Genomic DNA, 21,190 nt, shown 5'->3' with positions numbered 1-21,190 from the left:
GTACGTGGAGTGTCTAAAGCCCTCTACAAGGCTTCCTTTGGTGCCACCCTGGAGAAAAGAGTTTTCAGAAGCCCAGGCTCTGGACGTGGAGAATCATGCTGGCAGAGCAGGAGTTAATGCCCCCTGGTTTGCCCTTCTGTGAGACCAGAATGTTCCATTCCAGACTGAAGCAAGCAGCTTGGGAAAAAGCTGCCCATCACCCAATGAATCAGATATCACATTGAATCTAGCACTCTCAGAGCCTGAGATCAAGGAGAAGGACATGGTGGGGGATGGGGGAGCAGGTTGCTGAGAGAGAAGCCTCAGTTCTCTCTGCCTGAGTAACTGGGACGGCGGCAGTGATGACTGGGGGTGGGGTGGTGACATGCTTGGTCCTCACTGGAATGAAGAGCCAGGGGGAGAGCTCGGCCTGTCCTTCCATGTCCAGATGAGGAAGAGAGGTCGCTGCTGCATGAGGCCAATTCCCCAGGGTCTCAGGGAACCCAAGTTTGTACTTGCAAGGTGCACAGACAGCCCCCTCCTGGTCCCCCTGCCTCACTGCCCTCCTACTTCCCCCCACCTAATTCTAATCTGGTCCCAGATCACCCCCACCTTTCCCAGTGAGGTCAGGTTGGTATTGGGTCATTGCAGTGCTGTGCCCTGGTCAATGCACCCAGCCCCAGTTGCTCTGAGAGTTGCTGTGTGGCTCCTTCTCCAAATGATATCCCTCAGTCACATGGAAATCAACTCCCCCAGAGGTTAGGATCCTCCTTGAGATACAAAGCACTGTCCTATGCCACTTGCCTAAAACAGGAACCAATTCTGTGGTACAATTCATGCTCCAATACTCTCCTGGGAACCAGACTGAAGACAGTCTCCAGAAGAGACCACATCCACATCCTGGCTTAGCTTTCTTCCTCTGATCTATTGTGTTCTTCTCACTCACCTTGTCCCATGAGTACTCATCCAATTAATCAATTAAGCAGGAATCTCCATGGCAAACTTTGTTCTAGGGACTCCAGCCAGTCTAGAAATCCCCATTTAAGAAGCATCATCCAAGATCCCATGTTAATTACAACCCATCGTCTCTCAAAATTCAGCTTCACCTAGTACCCTGTAATACCTTTCTGTTTAAACTGAGTATTGCAGATTCTGTGGCCTGCAACTAAGAACTTTGGCCAATACAATGATTCACACCAGAAGGTTGTAGCAATTAACACTCGAGGGAGAAGGGGGTCTGGTCCAGGAGTGGGATTGGTCATCTGACCTGGCTGGGTTTGAAGGCAATGAAGTAACAGAGAGTGAGATATTTATTTATTGCTTTACTTTGTTTAATTTTTTTTTCGTTTTAATTTTTTAAATAATATAATGAACACCCTTGAGTTCAACACTAATCCCAAGTTACAATATTATCAGTAACTTAGGTCTACTAATGTTCTCCTCAGGACCTGTGCCTTACTCAAGAGCTCACCCCTGTCCGAGGGCTGATCACATATGTGGATGACTAAGTGAGATATTGTTTTGCTTTGTCTCTGAACTTTATGAAAGGCATAGTCGTTTGAGACTTGCTTTTTCACTCAGAATCATGCTAAGATTTACCTATGTTGTGGCATGTAAAGGAATATCACTCATTTTTACTCCTGTGTGATATTCCATGTGTGAATACACCTCCATCTCTTCATTCTGTGGTCACTGGGCATTTGAATTGTTCCATCTTTTTGTTCTTACACAAAGTGCTACTGGCCACATTCTTGTCACAGGTCTTCCGATGTTCATGGCAAAAATTTCTCTTGGGTATATACTTAAGTTGAATTTCTAGGTATATGATTATGCAGTAGCATAAAATAAAACCAAATTGTTTCCCAAAGTACTGGTTCAATTTGCACACCCACCATGGATGTGTGAGAGATCTCACTGATCAATGTGTTCATCAGAAAGTATTGCTGTTCTTAATTTTTGCCAACAGGCTGCATGTCAAATAGTGTCTCATTCTGGTCTTCATTTCCCTGATTATTAATAAAGCTAAACATTGTTCAGCAATTTCTTGACCATACACGTTTTCTTTTCTGAGAATGCCTTTTGTCAATCTTTTTTCTGAATTTCTTCCCTCTTATTGTTCTATAGTAGTTATTTATATACACTAGATGTTAATCTTTTGTTGCTTATAGGGTTACAATTATCTTCTTTGCTATGGCTTATATTTTTATTTCTTCTGAGGTATCTGTTAATAAGTGAAAGTAGTACATTTAGTAAAGGTTAGTTTTTTACTTTTTTAAACATTTATTTATTTTTGACATACAGAACGCAAGCAGGGGAGGGGCAGAGAAAGAGGGAGACACAGAATCTGAAGCAGGCTCCAAACTCTGAGCTGTCAGCACATGGCCTGATGCAGGGCTCGAACTCATGAACCATGAGATTATGACTTGAGCCGAAGTCAGACACTTAACTGACTGAGCCACCCAGGCATCCCAGTAAAATTATTATTTTGATTAATGTTATGAATACCATTACACCAAACAATTCTTCAAAATTGAAATTATGGTAAAATCTGATCACTAGTATTCTGATTTATATTATTTAAATTGTTATAAGTAGTTCTTGACTTTAAAATAATATGGAATTTGGGGTGCCTGGGTGGTTCAGTTGGTTAAGCATCCGACTTTGGCTCAGGTCATGATCTCACGGTTTGTGAGTTCGAGCCCGGCACGGGGCCCTGTGCTGACAGCTCAGAGCCTGGAGCCTGCTTCGGATTCTGTGTCTCCCTCTCTGCCTCTCCCCCACTTGCACTCTGTCTCTCTCTCAAAAATAAATAATAAGCATTAAAAAAATTTTAAATAATATGGAGTTCTTCATAAAGACACCTAGTTAACATACTTTTTCTTAAAAATTGCATTAAATGTTAATCTGTTTCCATTATTTAATTACTTGAAAGTTCTTAGTCATTCCTTTTGTGCACACAATTAGTGGCTTTCAAATCATCAATTATTACAGCATTTTACTCATGAAATATAAAATATACAGTTGTACTTCAACTGGCTGTTAGAATTTCAGCATCTAAAGCAAAGAGCATTTTCACCAAGTTGTATCTTGAATGGTTATTACCCATATTCAAAAGTGAATATTCAGATATTAATAATAAACCCAAATAACATGACTTACTTAATTTGCAGGTATTGTTATCTTAATAAGGTGTGATGGAAATCATGATCATGGACCACACACAAGTTCAAAGACATCAGAAATGATCCTGAATTAAGTATCTGCCTATTCAACCATCTAAGGGTTCAGGCCAAAGCCATAGTTGAATAGCAGATGTGAGCTGAAAACCAAGTCTGCAGCTAAATTCTGGCATAATCCTAACACAAAATTAGTTTACACTGAATGTCATAAAACTGTTTATATCTAATTTATATATATATATTTGCATAGAAAGTTTCTAGAATGTTGATCGACAAATGTTGAAGATAATTGTTTTGGGCTGGTGGCATTTGGGGTAATTACAAGAACTTTGGGGGGGGCGGTGTCTGGCTGTCTTGGTCGGAAGCGCATGCGACTCTTGATCTTGGGGTCATGAGTTCAAGACCCATGTTGGGCATAGAGATTACCAAGAAATAAATAAGCTTAAAAAAACTCTTTTAGGGGTGTTGGGTGGCTCAGTCAGTTGAGCGTCCGAATCTTGATATCAGCTCAGGTCTTGATCTCAGGCTCATGAATTCAAGTCCCGCATTGGGCTCTGCGCTGGGTATGAAACTTACTTAAAAAACATTTTTTTTTTAGGACTTCCTATATTAATTTTTATGGCAACCATGTGCCTTTTTATGATATTGGTCGAACAATCTTTTCATAATTACAATATCAATACGTATACTTAGCAATATATTTTATTGGCTTCGTTACTCGTTGCTGTGTTCAGCGTATTATTGCCTTCCTTGTTTTTCAGCTAACTTTTCTCATTTATTTTCCCATGTGGCTGGAGTGCCTCTTCTAACAGTCACTTCACAGAAGCTACATGGGCAGGATTTGCCCGTGGTCCCCTTTCCACCTTTCCCGCCCTGCTCTGTGCCACACACCCTGCTTCCCACCAGCATACAGGGCAGATTTGGCTCCTGCTTCCTTCATCCCCTCTCGGCCCAAACCACAACCAAGTCTCCCTGCCCGCGCTGGCCCCCAGGTCCCTTTGGGGCACATTCTCCCTGCTGCAACAAGCCAGAGAAACCCAACTTAGATTAACTACAGGTGTGTTCCTGGGCGTTTTCTGCTGGTGGATTTTCACAGGCACACAAACTCATTCCCCTGGAAGCTATGGCTGAAGGAAAAAAAAGTTGCATATTTAAAGTTTGTATTGTTATTCTCAAACTATGTCTAAACCCCATAAGCGAAGAGTAGGAATATATCCAAGTGATGATTTAAAAAAACAAAATCAGGTGGCAGCTGCTGTATCTCATGATTAATGATCTCTGGAGCAGCCTGAAAGAAAAGCACTCCCAAATATTGCAGAAGAAACAGCTTCGTTCTCTCCTTTCTTACAACAGGCCTACGAAAGATGATATTATATTACACCACAATGTCAATGAAATAAAGACTTAGGCTGCATCTGACGTAAGTATCTGACTCAGTAATATCACTCTTTTTAAAAAATTTTTTAAAGTTTTTTTTATGTATTTTGAGAGAGACAGGGACAGTACGAGCTGGAGAAAGGTAGAGAGGGGCAGAAAGAGAGAATCCCAAGCAGGCTCCGCACTGCCAGTGCAGAGCCCAATGCGGGGCTTGAACTCACGAAACCGTGAGATCATGATCTGAAATTGAGAGTCGAATGCTTAACCGACTGAGCCACCCAGGCACCCCGGTGATATCACTCTTTTTTTTTTTTAATTTTAATTTTTTTTAACGTTTATTTATTTTTAAGACAGAGAGAGACAGAGCATGAACAGGGGAGGGGCAGAGAGAGAGGGAGACACAGAATCAGAAGCAGGCTCCAGGCTCTGAGCCATCAGCCCAGAGCCCGACGCGGGGCTTGAACTCACGGACCGCGAGATCGTGACACGGGCTGAAGTCGGACGCTTAACCGACTGAGCCACCCAGGCGCCCCATGATATCACTCTTAAAAACAGGGAGCTATAGAATTTTTTCCCATATAATTTAGATACGGTAATGTGTACAAGTTTATTTTAAATACATATATCCCTGTAATCGCCACCCAGAGCAAAAATAGCATTAAGTACAGCTTCCCAGAAGATTCTCTCGTGTCCCCTGCAAGTTAGTACCCCTCCCATGGGTAACTCCTACCTGGCCTCTACCACTGTTGACTAGTTGTGCCAGTTTTTAACTTTGTATAATTATGATCATACAATATGGACACTTTTATGTCTAACTTCTCGCAGTCAAAATTATGTGAGGCTTATCCATGCTGCTGTACCATCCACACTTTGTTCTTTTTTATTGCCATATAATATTCCACTATGTAACTACATCAAAATGTATTTACTCGCTCTACTGTTGGTGGACATTTGGGTTGTTCCCAGTGTGGCTTATCACGAAGAGAGCTGCTATGAATTCTCATCCATGCCTCCTGGTAGACAGAACCATTCACTTCTGTTGGGTATATATATCCAGGGGTAGACTGATGGTCATGGAGTGCATGCGTGTTTAGCTTTTGTAAATGCTACAGTTTTCCAAAGTGGTTGCATCAGTTCACACTCTTGCCAACTATGGAAGACTGTCCTGGTTTTTCCTCATCTTTGACAGTAAGACACATGATTTCTTAAAGAACTGAAAAATGTTGCTATTTTTAAATTTGAGGTATGCACATGTGTCTAAAATAAGAGATGCCTGGGGGTGCCGGGGTGGCTCAGTCGGTTAAGCGCCCAACTTCAGCTCAGGTCATGATTTCACAGCTTGTGGGTTCGAGCCCTGTGTTGGGCTCTGTGCTGACAGCTGGGAGCCTGGAGCCTTCTTCGGATTCTGTGTCTTCCTCTCTCTCTGCCCCTCCCCATCCCCCGCTCATACTCTGTCTCTGTCTCTCAAAAGTGAATAAACATTAAAAGAAATTTTTTTAGTAAGAGATGTCTGACGCCTTGTATGTTTGATCTTAATAAAATAAAATAATCTCTCTAAATTATTGTATTAGAGTTAAAATATATTCAATTAAAATTTTGATCAAAATATTTCCTTTCTTTTGAGGGAAGAAAAAGACTGGCTCTACCAAGTATTGGAAAGCATGTGTAGTTTTTGTGACAATGGGTATTGGCAGTGATCTGTTGGCAACTATTTGACAAATGGCTCTCTGAAAAAGAAACCCTGATTTGTAGCAGTTTCCAATTTGGGGGCTCCTGGGAGGCTCAGTAGGTTAAGCATCTGACTCTTGATTTTGGCTCAAGTCATGATCCCAGGGTCATGAGATCGAGCCCTGCATCGGAGCCGGCATGGGATTCTTAATCTCTCTTTCTCTCTGCTCCTCCCCCACTTGTACATGCTCACTCTCTAGCTCTCTCTCTCTCTCAAAAGAAAGAAAGAAAGAAAGGGAGAAAGAAAAAAGAAAATGGGGCAGTAAATAGGTAAAAAAAAAAAAAAAAGTCAGTTTCTGTGGAGTAAATACTTTTCCCATGGCTGAATCCTCACACATTGCTGGTAGGAGTATAAATTGGCACAATGACTTTTTAAGACTATTTGAGGGGTGCCTCAGTGGCTCAGTTGGTTGAGCGTCGGACTTCAACTCAGGTCATGATCTCATGGCTCGTGAGCTCGAACCCTGCATCAGGCTCTCTGCTGTCAGTGCAGGGCCCACTGTGTCCCTCTCTGTGCCCCTAATTTTTTAAATAAATATTTAAAGAACCATTGAACTCATGGTTCATGAGTTCAAGCCCTGCATCGGGCTCTGTGCTGACAGCTCAGAGCCTGGAGCCTGCTTCGGATACTGTGTCTCCCTCTCTCTCTGCCTCTCCCCTGCTCATGCTCTGTCTCTCTCTGTCTCTCAAAAATAAATAAACATTGAAAAAATTAAAAATAAATAAATAGATAAATAAACATTTAAAAAATATATGTATAAGACCATTTGATAATATTTACTGAAGTTGAACATATGCATGTGCCAGGGGGACAGAAAGTCCACTGGTATAAATCCAAGATTTATAGTACTTATAATAGTCAAAATCTCAAAAACAAGAATGAATAAATCGTGTATACCTGCAATGGAAATAAACAAGCTGCTACTACACATAACAACATGAATGAATCAGTGTATACTGTATAATTCTATTTTTTTAAGTTTACTTATTTATTTTGAGAGAGAGAGAGAGCATGAGCAGGGAAGGGGCAGAGAGAGAGGGAGAGAGAGAATCCCAAGCGGGGTCAGCACTGTCAGCGCAGAGCCCCATGCAGCGCTCGATCCCATGAACCCCGAGATCACGACCTGTGCTGAAGTCAAGAGTCAGACGCTCAACTGACACTCAACAGGTGCCCTGTATAATTCTAACTATATATAGTTCAAAAACAGTCAAAAGTACTCTAAGGATTAGAAGTCAGGATAGTGGTTACCTGGGGAGGACAGAGAGGGTGGTGATTGGGAGGCTTTACAAAATGGTTATTGTATGGAGTGAATGTTTGTGCCCCCCAAAGTTCATATGTTGGAGCCCTAATCTCCCTGCGATGGTATTAGAAGGTGGGGCCTTTGGGATGTAATGAGATGTGGATGAGGTCATAAGGATGGGGCCCCCATGATGGAATGAATGACCTTATAAGAAGAAACCAGAGAGAGTGCTCTCCCTTTCTTCTCTCCCTCTCTCCTCCCCCCTCTCTACCGTGAAGACACAGAGAGAAGGCAACCTTCTGGAAGCCAGGAAGAGGGCTCTCACCAAAAACTGAATCTGCTAGCACCTTGATCTTGAACTTCCCGGCCCCCAGAACCATGAGAAACAAATGTCTGAGGTTTGAGCCATCTAGTCTATGGTATTCTGAGCAGACTAAAGCAGTTAAGTTTACAAAGATGTGTTCAAGTTGAAATGATGTGTTATGCTATGTAGTTATGATTTATGAACTTTTCTGTGTGAGTTGTTTCAGTTAAAAGGTTATTAAGTTAATGCATTCATGCATTATTTGCACACACAAAAACCAAAAAACTTATTATTATCAGCTGAAATTAACTTTTCACCATCTCTAATTCATAGATAAATCTTACTGTGTTCATGCATTATATCTCAGCCAAACACATAAAGACAATTTCACCAAGAGGAATTTAGGTTCACAGTAAGGCAATTCATTTACATACGTAAGAGAAACCATTCGAGCAAAAAGAATATTTTCTCAATCCCTAAATACTAACTTTTAACCAACTAGCTCTGAATCCAGTCATATCAAAGAAAGTTTCTGGCTCAAAACACAGATTGTGGTACCTTCTCAGAAGGGGAAAAAGTCAAACACACATTTCAAGACAAACGCATTCACCATGAAGAAGAAACTTCTAACTCATTTGCTCTTATCTGCCCTTCCCCCAAAACCCTCCTATTTCCCGATTCTGACAAAAACACCCCTTTATTACACTGTGGGTATGATATCTCTTGGTCCTCCATCTGTTTTTCTGTTCCGGGTGAACCGAGGGAATCGGTGGAATCAGATCATTTCTCAGTTTAACTGACATCCAGAATCACCCCAGGCATGCAGCCAATTCTGCTTGGAAAGTTACTGGCTGTGCCTTCTTGTCGTATTTAATCACCATACTTAGTCTACTTTAGGAAAGGGGAAAAGTTCCTATCTCCACAGCCTTTGGTTTTCTCACATTTTTAAATAAAATCTTTGGGCCATTGCCATCAGCTACTCCCACACTTTGCCTCAATTTCCTGACTACATGGTGAAGTTAGAAGCCAACAGCTCTCCACATACACACACACACACACACACACATACACTCACTGTTTCTTGTGGGCCTGTTTTCCCAACACTCTGGAGGCTGACCCCATGGAAATGATCTTGCCTTTGGTGGATTTAGCAGCCTACCCTAATCTGCAACATCAAAATCTGATATTGCTAAAATTCCTAAAATTTCCACTAGAGGGCACTATAACTCCACTTCTGACATCAATTTGTTACCGAATGGCTTTTGTGAATTCCCAAGGGAAACTTTTCCTGTCTAACCCACCCACATGTTCCTATCTGAGTATTTTTTTATCCTAAGCACCTAAGAATGGAAATAGATGGCATGAATAAGGAAGGAATGTAGCACTGCTATCTCTCTCCTATTCTTGAGACCCTGCTCCCCATACTCTCCCCATCCATCCTTTCCCTCAAGATGTATGTGACTGATAAAGATGTGTCGTTAGTGAAGTTCATCTGACAGTGGTAGACTCCTGTCAGTGCTCCAGAAAAAGTCAGAGGGTTGAGCTGGGTCTTGGGTCATCATGCAAACATAAAGGATATGTCAACATTGGCAGCCCCACCTCATGACCAGGCTTTTCATGGTCTAGACCCAGCTCTTTTCATGGTCACCACCACCTCTTCCCCTCCTCCCTCCTACCCTGACCCTTTACCCAGGACCAGCTCTTATTGTTTTCTCTCCCCCAGGTTCTTATATCGAAAGTCGGGACGAATCTCTCATTAGCCCCCTCATGGGAATGGGTGGGTTAATGCTATTAGCACAACTCCTTCATCTTTAAAAAAAACAAAAATGAGCAAATTTCTGTATTGAAAACATTCCTATGACTGATGCTTCATAATAAAACATTGCTTCCTATTGTACCTTTTGAAATAGAAACCGACATAGCTAAACATAAATATATTCAAGATGGTGCCTTTTGATAGTGCATGTTTTGTTTTGTTTTAATTTTTTAACGTTTATTTATTTTTGAGACAGAGAGAGACACAGCACGAACGGGGGAGGGTCAGAAAGGGAGCGAGACACAGAATCCGAAACAGGCTCCAGGCTCTGAGCTGTCGGCACAGAGCCCGACGCGGGGCTCGAACTCACCGACCGCGAGATCGTGACCTGAGCCGAAGTCGGCCGCTTAACCTACTGAGCCGCCCAGGCGTCCCGAGAGTGCATGTTTTCAAGCCCGACTGCCTCGGATCACATGGTATGCTTGCTATTTACTAGCCATGTGGACTTGAGCAAGTTACTTAATCTCTGTGCGTCAGTTTCCTCAGCTGTTAAAAGAGGAAGGTAAGAGTATCTACCGCACAGTGATGTGAAGATGGCAAGACTTGATGCATTTATATGGCGCTCTGCAAAACATGGCGGCCCCTGCCCCACGCTAAGCCAACGGGAGCCGTTCTTTGGGATTTACAGGTACTGAAGCAGGGAAGGCTTATCTCCGCTCCTCCGACACCACTGGGCCCATGTCCTGTAAGACCTGAGCTGCTTTTGGTGGCGGTTTCCTGCCGTGGAAGACTCCCATCTGAAGTAGAAGCTGTAACGATAAAGGGGGAGAACGTTTGCCTCCCTGAACCTGCATCTACTCTTGTTCCCTCTGGGCCCGTGTCAATAAACAACACTTCCTAACTGCCAGGCGCTATTCCGAACACCTGACAAGTATGGGCTCAGGAATTGCAGACACCTCGGAAAGCGTACTCCATGTTAGAGATGAAAAACCTGCCCAAGGTTGCAGAGCACGAGAGCTGGGATTCCAGCCCGGGCAGCGGGCGGACACTCTGCATTTGGGCCCAGTAATTCTTTCTTGGGGGGGACTGTCCTGCGCATTGTAGGGTGTCGAGAAGCATCCCTGGCCTCCCCCCACTAGATGCCCAGCACACCTTTCTCCCAGTTACGGCACCCCAAACCATCTCCAGTTATAGACAAACTGCCCCCAGCTGAGAACCACTGCTGCCACTCCTACTGCCTCTCAAATTCTTTTTCTTCATTTACTTTTTTTTTTTTTTTAAGTTTATTTTGAGAAAGACTGTGTGAGTCGGGGGCGGGGTGCAGAGAGGAGAGAGAGAGAGAGAGAGAAAGAAAGAGAGAGAATTTCAAGCAGGCCCCACGCTGCCAGCTCAGAGCCCGATGCAGCGTTCGAATCCACGAAGCCACAAGATCATGACCTGAGCTGAAGCCAAGAGCCGGAGGCTCAACCGACTGAGGCACCCAGGCATGCCTCCAAATTCTTGTTGAATTGCTATCATGGAGTCACCCAGATCCTGTGTTAACCACGACTCAGGGTGACCCAATCCAAGTGTCAAATACAGACAACCCAATTTCTCTCAAACCCACATTGCCACCCAGAACCTGTGTTGTCTAAAACTCCACGTCGCCTACCAGTCTGTGTCCCCACAACTTCCTGTCACCACAGTCCTTTCACTGAGTTCTATGTAACCCGTTAGCTAGTGGTGTCCATGCCCTCTGTCACCAGCCAGAATTTCACTGGGTCAGGGCCACAGAGCTCTTTCACAGAGACAAGGAGACAGAAAAACAGACGCACAATACACATCAGGGAGAGGCAGAGAAACGTACAGAAGCAGAGATGCTCACATAGACAGAAGCAGAGACAGAGAGAGGCTCTACGCCTCCAAGAGGACCATAGCTGGTTATGCTAAATGGGTCACCAGGGACCCATCGAGGCCCTTCCCCCCACCCCAGGATTAGACCCGGGCGTGGGGAGGCTAGATCTGAGAGTAAGGAGCTTAGACCCAACGTGACAGCTAATCACCCACACAAGGCTTTTGTCTAGGTCACCAAGCCCTGAGCAGCCCCCACCCCCACCCCCACGGTCACTCCTCTGTTCCTCCCATCAGGTACTCGACTGACAAGATCTCACCCCTGAAAAGTCACAGCCCAGGGAGGCAGAGGCAAGAAGTCAGACCCTCCAGCCTCCCCTCTAGCTCTACTACCAGAGTGCCAGGAGGGGGCAAGATCCACCAGCATCTAGAGTGTTGGTCGGGGCCGGGGGGTCCCCGGACAGAGAGCTTGAGTTTCCCACTATATTGTCTCAGGAAGGATCTGGCTGAGTCCGGAGAAACACCTTTCTGAGTTGAGAGACGTGGTGGGGAGCAGATGGTTCCTCCTATCCTGGACCCCTCCAACACAGGGCCCTTGAGGATTACCAAAATGAAAGAATCAGGCCTACATTTTGAACAATAAAAGTCTTTAGAGCAGCCCCACCTGCAGGCTGGCCTGGCCTGGTTGCCATGGTGATACCCCAGTTGCTCCATAGGCAGCTGCTGGTCCTTGAAGTGGGGACCGTGGGGGCAGTGTTTCCTCCAACTGCGGTGGGTTGGGGTGAGAGGTCGGTGCTCGCTGGGAACGCTCCTGACCATGGCTGGAGCCTGAGTGCCCAGGTTTGTCTCCATTCCCGCTCTCTCAGCTCAGGCCCTATCCCCAACTTCCAGCCACTACTCCCTCTTGCTGCTCCCTGAAATGGGCCACTCAGAGTCTGAATCCACCTGGGATGCAGCTCAGCCCTCAAGTGCAGGGTTCTGCTGTGAGGGCTGCTCGACAGGCTCCGGCACTCGGCACTCGGAGGCTCAGGTGAGAAGCTGGGGCGTGGTGTCCCAGGGTAAGGGCTCAGAGAGGTTCCAGTGGGAAAGATAGGGTGTGAAGGCTCAGCATAAAGGTTCTGGAAAAAATCAGGCAAGACATAGGTACCAGAGTTCAGGCTTGGGGTAAACACACCCTAAACGTGACATGGGACGTCGTGGGGGCTCAGGGGCAAGGACTCAAATGTGAGGCTCAGATGGGGCCCAAGGGAGGGTCTGTGTTGGTTCTTCCCTTCAGTAGTAGCTCAGTACTAAAGCGATTGCTAAGGGGCATCTGGGTGGCTCAGCCGGTGAAGCGGCCCACTCCCGGCTTCGGCTCAGGTCATGCTCTCACAGTGAGTGAGTTCAAGCCCCACACTGGGCTCTGGGCTCTGGGCTCACAGCTCAGAGCCTGCTTCCCCTGTCCCCCTCTCTGCCCCTCCCCCACTTGTGCTCTCTCTCTCACACTCTCTCTCTCTCTCTCTCAAAAATAAATAAATGTTAAAAAAAAAACGTTGAAAACAATAATTAAGGTACTAAACTTTAGATGTATAACTTTTTTGAATGTATAAATTAGAAGGGACTTTTGTGGTATATATACACCATGGAATATTATTATTCTGCCATAAAAAAAAAGAATGAAATCTCGCCATCTGCAAGAACAGGGATGCAGCTGGAGAGTATAATGCCAAGTGACACAAGTCAGTCAGAGAAGGATAAATACCATATGATCGCATTCATATGTGGAATTTAGGAAACAAAAATGAGCAAGGGAGGAAAAAAGAGAGAGAGAGAGAGACAAACTGAGAAACAGACTCTTCACTATAGAGAACAAACTGCTGGTTACCAGAGGGCAGGGGGTGGGGGATGGGGGAAATAGGGGATGGGGATTAAGGATTGCACTTACCAGGATGAAAAAATAAATAAATAAAATGATTATTTTTAAATATTCCTTTTTTAAAATTTATTTTTGAGAGAGAGAGACACACACAGAGCGTGAGCTGGGGAAGGGCAGGAGAGAAGGAGACACAGAATCCGAAACAGGCTCCAGGTTCTGAGCTGCCAGCACAGAGCCCGACGTGGGGCTCGAACTCACCAACCGCGAGATCATGACCTGAGCTGAAGTTGGACGCTTAACCGACTGAGCCACCCAGGCACCCCGTAAATATTCCTTTTTAAAAAAAAATTTTTTAACATTTATTGATTTTTGAGAGACAGAGCATGAGCAGGGGAGAGGGAGAGAGAGAGAGGGAGACACAGAATCCAAGCAGGTTCCAGGCTCTGAGCTGTTCGTTAGCACAGAGCCCGATGCGGGGCTCGAACTCACGAACTGAGAGATGATGAGCTGAGCCGAAGTCGGACGCTTAACCAGCTGAGCCACCCAGGCGCCCCTCCTTCTTTTTTTTTTTTTTAAAGGGGCTTTAATGTAACTTAAGTCCACTTACATTCCTAGAAGTTTCTCCCAACCTTTCTGAGGTTTAGTTTCCTTATCTATAAAATGGGAAGAATAGTATCTAGCTTGTAGAGTCATTGTGAGTACTATAATGGGAAAATGAATGTAAAGTTCTTAACACAGAATGTACTCAATAAATAATAGTGTAAAAAAAAAAGTGCACTTAGAAATGGAAGAGACGGCATGAAGCAAGAGCTCTTGTAATTGCTGAGAACCCAGCCTGCCAGCCGATGTTATCAGTTCTGAGGGCAGCAGCTATTGAGAGATCAATTTTTCTTCTCCTTAAGAAAGACCAGGCTGTATGGGGAGAAGGTGGCATCAGGCAGATTCCGCAAGGGAGAGGGAATACTGCCAACCGCACCAGGAACATGCTGAAAATCTGTAGCTTATGTGCTTTATAATGTAAGCGTATTTTCTCATAGTACACTATTTATAAAGGTTTAGAGCAAAAAAAATAAGGGGAGGCTCTTTTTAAAAAATTCAGATACAATTGACATATAACATTGTATAAGTTTAAGGCAAACAACTTCTTTTTTTTTTTTAATGTTTATTTTATTTTAAGAGAGAGCGGCAGAGCATGAGCAGGGGAGGGGGAGAGAGAGAGGGAGACACAGAATCCCAAGCAGGCTCTAGGCTCTGAGCTGTCACCACAGAGCCCAACACGGGGCTTAAACCCACGGATTGACCTGAGATGAAGTCAGACGCTAAAGTGACTGAGCCACCCAGGTGCCCTATGGCAAACAACTTCTTGATTTGCTACATTTATGCTGCAATGTGACGGCCAACGTAGCATTAGCTAACACTTCTACTGGGCCACATAATTAACATTTCTTGTAGTGGTAAGAACAATGAAGATCTAGTTTCTTAGCAATTTTAATATTTATAATACAATTTTGTTGTTTTTGTTTTCAAAATAAACCCCCAGTTCAATGGTTCTCAAACTTTTCGATCCCAGGACCTCTTGAGAGGGCACCTGGGTAGCTCAGTCGGCTAAGCCCCTGAGTCTTGATTTCCACTCGGGTCAGGATCTCATGGCTCATTAGTTCAAGCCCCACGTTGGGCTCTGCATTGACGGCATGGAGTCTGCTTGGGATTCTCTCTCTCCCTCTCCCTCTCTCTCTGCCCCTCCCCTGCTCATGCTCTCTCTCTCCCAAAATAAACTTAACAAAAAAAATAACTGAGGACCCCAAAAAGTGTTATTTAAGTGGGTTTTATCTATTGATATTCACTGTATTCTAAGTTAAAACTGAGAGAAATTTAAAATACATATTCAAAATAACAACATAAAGGTGTTAGAAGCTAACAGAAAAAAATATGTCTATGAAAAAGAGCTATATATTTTCCAAAACAAACTTTAGTGAGAACAGTGACATTGTTTGACATCTTTGCAAATCTCTTTAACGTCTGGCTTGATAGAAGACAACTAGATTCTTATATCCACTCTGTATTCAATCTGTCGCCATATGTGGGTTTGGCTGAAATGTGTGAAGGAAGTGCAGCCTCACAATGTATTTAGCTGGAAAGGGGAGAAGTGTTTTTATAGCCTTTTCAGCTCATTATGGATGTTTTCCTTTCATACTACACCAAAACTCGACAGGTGTGGTTTCTTAAAGGTTAGTTGCAGTGTGGAATCTGAAACCCTATTAATGAACTTTTCATATTCTGTTACATGAACACCCATTGGTCTGTCTTGCACCTTGAATGGATCTTTTACCCATGCATGATTTTTAATTAATTATTTATTTAATTTTAAAGTGTATTTACTTATTTTGAGAGAGAGAGAGAGAGAGAGAGAGAGAGAGAGAGAGAGAATGCACAACCAAGGGAGGGGCAGGAAGAGAGAATCCCAAGAAGGCCCCGTGCTGTCCGTGCAGAGCTCGATGTGGGTCTCAAACTCATGAACCGTGAGGTCATGACCTGAGCCAAAATCAAGAGTCAGAAACTTAACTGACTGAGCCACCTAGGGGCTCCCATGCGTGATTTTTTTTTTAACATTATGTACTGGTCATTTGGAAAATACCGGTTCACCGAGTTATATAGATCTTCCAAATACTGACACATTTCATTATACAATACAAACAAAACAAACCAAAAAGACCCCACACATTCACTGATGTCAAAACCAACCTCATCAAAGTTGAAAAGATTTCAAACTCACGGTAGCAGACAGATATTTTCCAAATTCTAATTTTCACTTGAAAGCTCTACCTTTATCATTGGCAACAAGCACTAAGAAGTCGTTTCCCTTGAAGTGACAGGTGCATTTCATCCACTCTGGAGAAAGTGTATGCCAAATACCCAAGTCTGAGTAATATTTTTTGTCATTTATTCTTTTAAGTAAAACCAGTGAGAAAAGTCAATTTCAGCTCATAAGTCAGTTGAGTAAGTGCTTTTCCCCAAGCTAACTACCATATGTTGTATGCAGAAGACATGCTTTATGTACACTTCCCATTTGTCACACAAAATATTAAAAAGGCATGTAAGGGTTGAAAGGTAAAAAAATTAATAATTTTAGGGGCGCCTGGGTGGTTCAGTCAGTTGAGCATCCAACTTCGGCTCAGGTCATGATCTCACGGTTTGGGGGTTTAAGCCCTGCGTCGGGCTTTGTGCTGACAGCTCAGAGCCTGGAGCCTGCTTCAGATTCTGTGTCTCCCTCTTTGCCCCTCCCCACCTCAAAAATAAATAAACATTAAAAAAATTTTTAATTAATAATTTTACTGTTTCTGGGGCGCCTGGGTGGCTCAGTCGGTTAAGCGGCCAACTTCGGCTCAGGTCATGATCTCACGGTCCGTGAGTTCGAGCCCCACGTCAGGCTCTGTGCTGACAGCTCAGAACCTGGAGCCTGTTTCAGATTCTGTGTCTCCCTCTCTCTGACCCTCCCCCGTTCATGCTCTGTCTCTCTCTGTCCCAAAAATAAATAAACGTTGAAAAAATTAAAAAAAAATTTTTTTTAATAATTTTACTGTTTCATCAAGACATTTTTAAGTGAAACTGGCCCTTTTTATTCCTTTATCTTTTTTCCTTTCCTTTTATTTTATTTCATTTTATTTTTTTACTGTGTATGCATAGTGACAGACAAAACACAGAGTGCTGGTCCAGTTTGGAGCCATGCCCTGATTCCTACTTGGGCACCAGCAGTTAAAACTGACCACTGTTGCCCTTCCTTCACTAACGTGAATATCAATGAAATAAAAATGGCAAATTATGAAAATTGCTTTTGTCTTGTGGACCCCCTGCAAGGTTCTTGGAGCCCCCCCAGGGACCTTCGAACAGCACCTTGGGAATCGGTGCTGACATTCAAATTAAAGAATTAGAGTGGCTACGTTTACTTTTCTTTTTAAAGGACTTTTTTTTTTGAGACATCACTCAAAGGTTTGTAAAATACCCCATGGAAAAAAAAGTAAGCCACTTCCATTTGTGGTACTATTTGCTTTACTTCCCCCAAAAGAAGGGGAGGGAGAGGAGAGGAATAAGAAGCGGGCTGGCCCATGGGAGTGCACCAGGCATGTAAAGTCATCCATCATATGTGTCATGGTGAGAAGACACAGTCCTGGGACTGCAAACAGGCAAGTGGTGCTGGGAACTTAGGGCCCTCTGTCACCTTCCCCCACATAGTCTCAATAGCCACAGAAGCCTGCACCACACACACACACACACACACACACACACACACCACGGGCAAACAAGCCACATGTTTTGCCATGGCTAATTTCACACAACTTAAATGGAAAGCCCGACCATGGTTATACTCACACAATACAATCAGCGGCATCAAAGCCACACAAAAAGCCTCAATAGTCAACTACCCAACCTTATTGTTCTCAAAACCAACTCACGTTATTTTATATTCACAGCTGGAGAATTTCAATGGCTATGTGCCCAATCATAGTTACACTCAAACTATCAGTATGGCACCAAAAAACACCTACTGGGTTGCCATGCGACTATGTATGCATACTGTTCACAAGGTGAGAGTGTGGACTTGGGAGACAGGACAACATGGGTTCAAGTTCAAGTTCTACCACCCACTAGTTCTGTAACCTTGGACAAATTATTTAACCTTCCTGAGTCTTAACTCCAGAAAATGGACATAATTCCTACCTTGATGTGAGGATGACATAAAATAACGGGACAAGTGACAGCAGGTGTGCTGGCCAGATGCTCCCAGGGATCCAGCTGTAACTGCTATGTATAACTTTTGTCACCAGAGGGCACCAGGGCTCCAAGGTATCCATAGTGGGTGCAGGGAAAAACCAGGCCCAAAAGGCCAGGATTCCTGGGAAGGAGTCTTGAGGCAAATGCAGACCGGGAAGGTGTGGGGACTCATAGGGGGATGTGCAGTCTCGGAAACCCCAGACCCCGGCGAGGCCCAGGCCACCAGAGCATGTTGCCAGGTAGGATGGGCACCTCCCGGAGAGGATCCTGACCTCTCCTGGGAAGGGAGATGAGTACTTACTGTCCACCAGAACTCTTCTATTCCTACTTCACACATAATTAATGCTCACAATACTATGATGGATAGTCACTACTAATAGTATTCTTGCTGAGGAACACTGCAGAAACGGAGGGCCCAACTTCCCAGGGGTATGAAGTGGAAGAGCTGGGGTGTGAACGCAGGCATCCTGGCTTCAGAATCCCCGCTCCTGACCATCACTCTACACTGATCTCCCAGGGCCCCCTCCCCTCCCCCTCCTGGGTCTTTGTCAGGACTCCCTGACCCCTGCCGTCTGCTCTGGAGCTCAGCCAGACCCAGCTGACCCTTTCCCCTTTTCCAGCTTGCTCTCTGCCTGCTCACTGGGCCTGCCCTGGTAAGAGGCTTATCAGGCATGTGGGTGGGGGACAGATAAGGCGGGGCCCTGAATATAGCCTTATCCAGTCCTGCCACCCCCAGCTCCTGGGAGTTTGGGGAGCTGCCAGCAGATGGAACCCCACCCACCCAGACAGCCAAACACCACCCACCCCCAGAGCCTGGTGTCCCTCCCTGTGATGTCATAGCTCCCTATGATGTCATAATTTGCAGTGACATCATTGCTCTGTCCCTCCTTCGAGTCTAAAGGGGCTACTCAGATGGGAGTTGGGGAAGTGGAGCCAGACAAGACCCTATCCAGGGTCCAGGTCAGCGGGAAGAGAGGGTGATATTACAGGATCCTCTTCAGGGTGGATGGCTATTTTTGGTATTGACTGCTTCACTTATAGCCAGCCCTCTTCTTGCCTTCTCAATCCAAAGAGGCTCTGGGTCCAGCAGGAGCAGGGGCAGTAGGGAGGGGGGGGTCTCTAGGCCCACTGCAGGGCTAGAGGCTTTGAACCAGCCCCCTGCTCCCCACAGGTAGGAGTGATCCTGGCGAATAAGGGCTTTACATTCCTTCCCCTGGAAAGTAGTGAGGCAGGGAGGGACTATAAGGATGGCCAGACAGATGGATATAGTTGGACCTGCCCTGACAGTCACACATGTCAACTTGCGGACGCAGTTTATGTTCACAGCCCCTCACCAACACCATCCCGTGCTAACAGCCATTCAGTCTCACAACCATGCCCTGTGTGGCCACAGGTGGCAATGTGGCAACATGGTGACCCACACCAATGCACTGGCACAGGCACATTGTCATATGTCCCATGTGGGAGAGCGGGGGCCCCTTTCCTCTCGTGGCTGCATTCCTAGAGATGAGCACACTTCCCAGTACACAGTAGATGTACACTCCTATGTGGTAACTGGGATGGGGATGGACCTGGAGGAAAGCCATCCCTCCTGCAGCCCCTCTTGACCTCTCCAGATCCAAGATGGGGGCATCAAGGAAGCATTACTGTTGCTTCCAGCACCACCTGTAGCCCCAACTTCAGTGATGGCCCCTCCCCAGCTAATACCAGTCACTGAAAGGCCCTGGGCCATGCAAGGGCACTGCTCCATCCCCTCCAGGCTCTTTTCCAATGGGTTGGGACATTGGCACTCAAAATTGGGTATTAGGAATGTGGGGTGCCCTAGATGTTGGGTATGCCTGAGCATTAGGCTCTGTGGGTATTGGGTACCTGGGTTCTGGGTATTGAGAATTGTGGGCTTTGGATTCTCTAGAGTGTTAGGAGCTCTGGCACCCTTGGCACTGGGAATTCTGGATTTGGGGAGCTCTAAGGTGTTTCAGAATCCGGGCTTTGCATGCTCTGGACATTGGGGCTACCCCCAGACAGGGCCAAAGCCATTGTTTCCACTCTATAGGCCTAGTTTTACCTGGAGCTGCCAAGATCCAGTCTGGCACCCTGCTCTGAGCCCCATGATTGACTCCTGCTGCCTCCATGGACGGGAGCCAAAAATAGCACAACAGAATGGTCTGAGGGACACATGGAACCCCGCAGACATCTCCTGGATCAGGAACCAATTTAACCTAGTCCCTTGCATTAGGGCAGGGCAGGGAAGGTGCCAGGCACTGACCACTGGGCTCCAAGTTCAAGGGAGAAAGAATCTGAGAACAGAGCCCAGGCAAGCCACTCCCAGCAAAGCTTCCCGGTTCCTGAGGCTGGGACTCCAAGGAGGTGGAGACCAATGGTCAGGCCAGGCTGCAACTCAAACGGTGTCCACCCTCCTCCAATGTCTCAGCAGGGCCCCTCTGCACCCCTCCACCAAGTGCCTAATGCCACCAGCTCCTTCAGTGCCCTCCAGAAGTGGCCCAAGTTTGGCCTTATCCCTATTGCCACAGACATATATCTAAGCCAACTCTGTGTGTCCCAACACAGGCCTTGATCCTATAGGCTGACGACAACAAAGGAGGAAACCAGCCAGCTCTGGGGGATCTGACGCTGGGTTCAGCCTGCGCAGGAAATAGCACAGTAACTAGAAGCTTGGGAGACACACCTTAGCCCACAGTGGGTGGGGCACAGCCAGCTGCCTGCCCTCTTGCTGCCCTGCCCCAGGAAGAAGCAGGTCAGCAGGTCGTCTGACCCCATCGTCCTCCTGTGTGTCCTAAGCCTGATCCCCCTATTCTCCATGGCTCAGGCTAGCCATGGTCTTCCCACCCTGTGGGCCAGCTGCCCAGGGCCAGCAGCTCACAGCCAGGGATGAAGGCCATCCAAGTTCTGACCTGGGCTGGGCCCAGACCTGCCTCCCTTGGGGCCTCATTCTAGTTGGGGAAAAAAAAAAAAAAAAGCTGCTCTTGTCCCTGTCTCATGGAGCCAGCTTTTCAAACCAAAATCTTTCTCAAGTTTCTCCTTGGGTCTCAACTAACTGTATGGCTGCCTGAAGCCTTTTCTAGATCAAGGTGGTAAAATACATACATCCATGAATCTCTCTATATGAATACAAATATACTTTGTGCTATGTCATCTCTGTCTAGCAAAACC

The sequence above is a fragment of the Prionailurus bengalensis genome, chromosome C1, assembly GCF_016509475.1.
Source record: "Prionailurus bengalensis isolate Pbe53 chromosome C1, Fcat_Pben_1.1_paternal_pri, whole genome shotgun sequence".
In the NCBI taxonomy this organism is placed as follows: domain Eukaryota; kingdom Metazoa; phylum Chordata; class Mammalia; order Carnivora; family Felidae; genus Prionailurus; species Prionailurus bengalensis.
Note: the sequence above shows the minus strand (reverse complement) of the source record.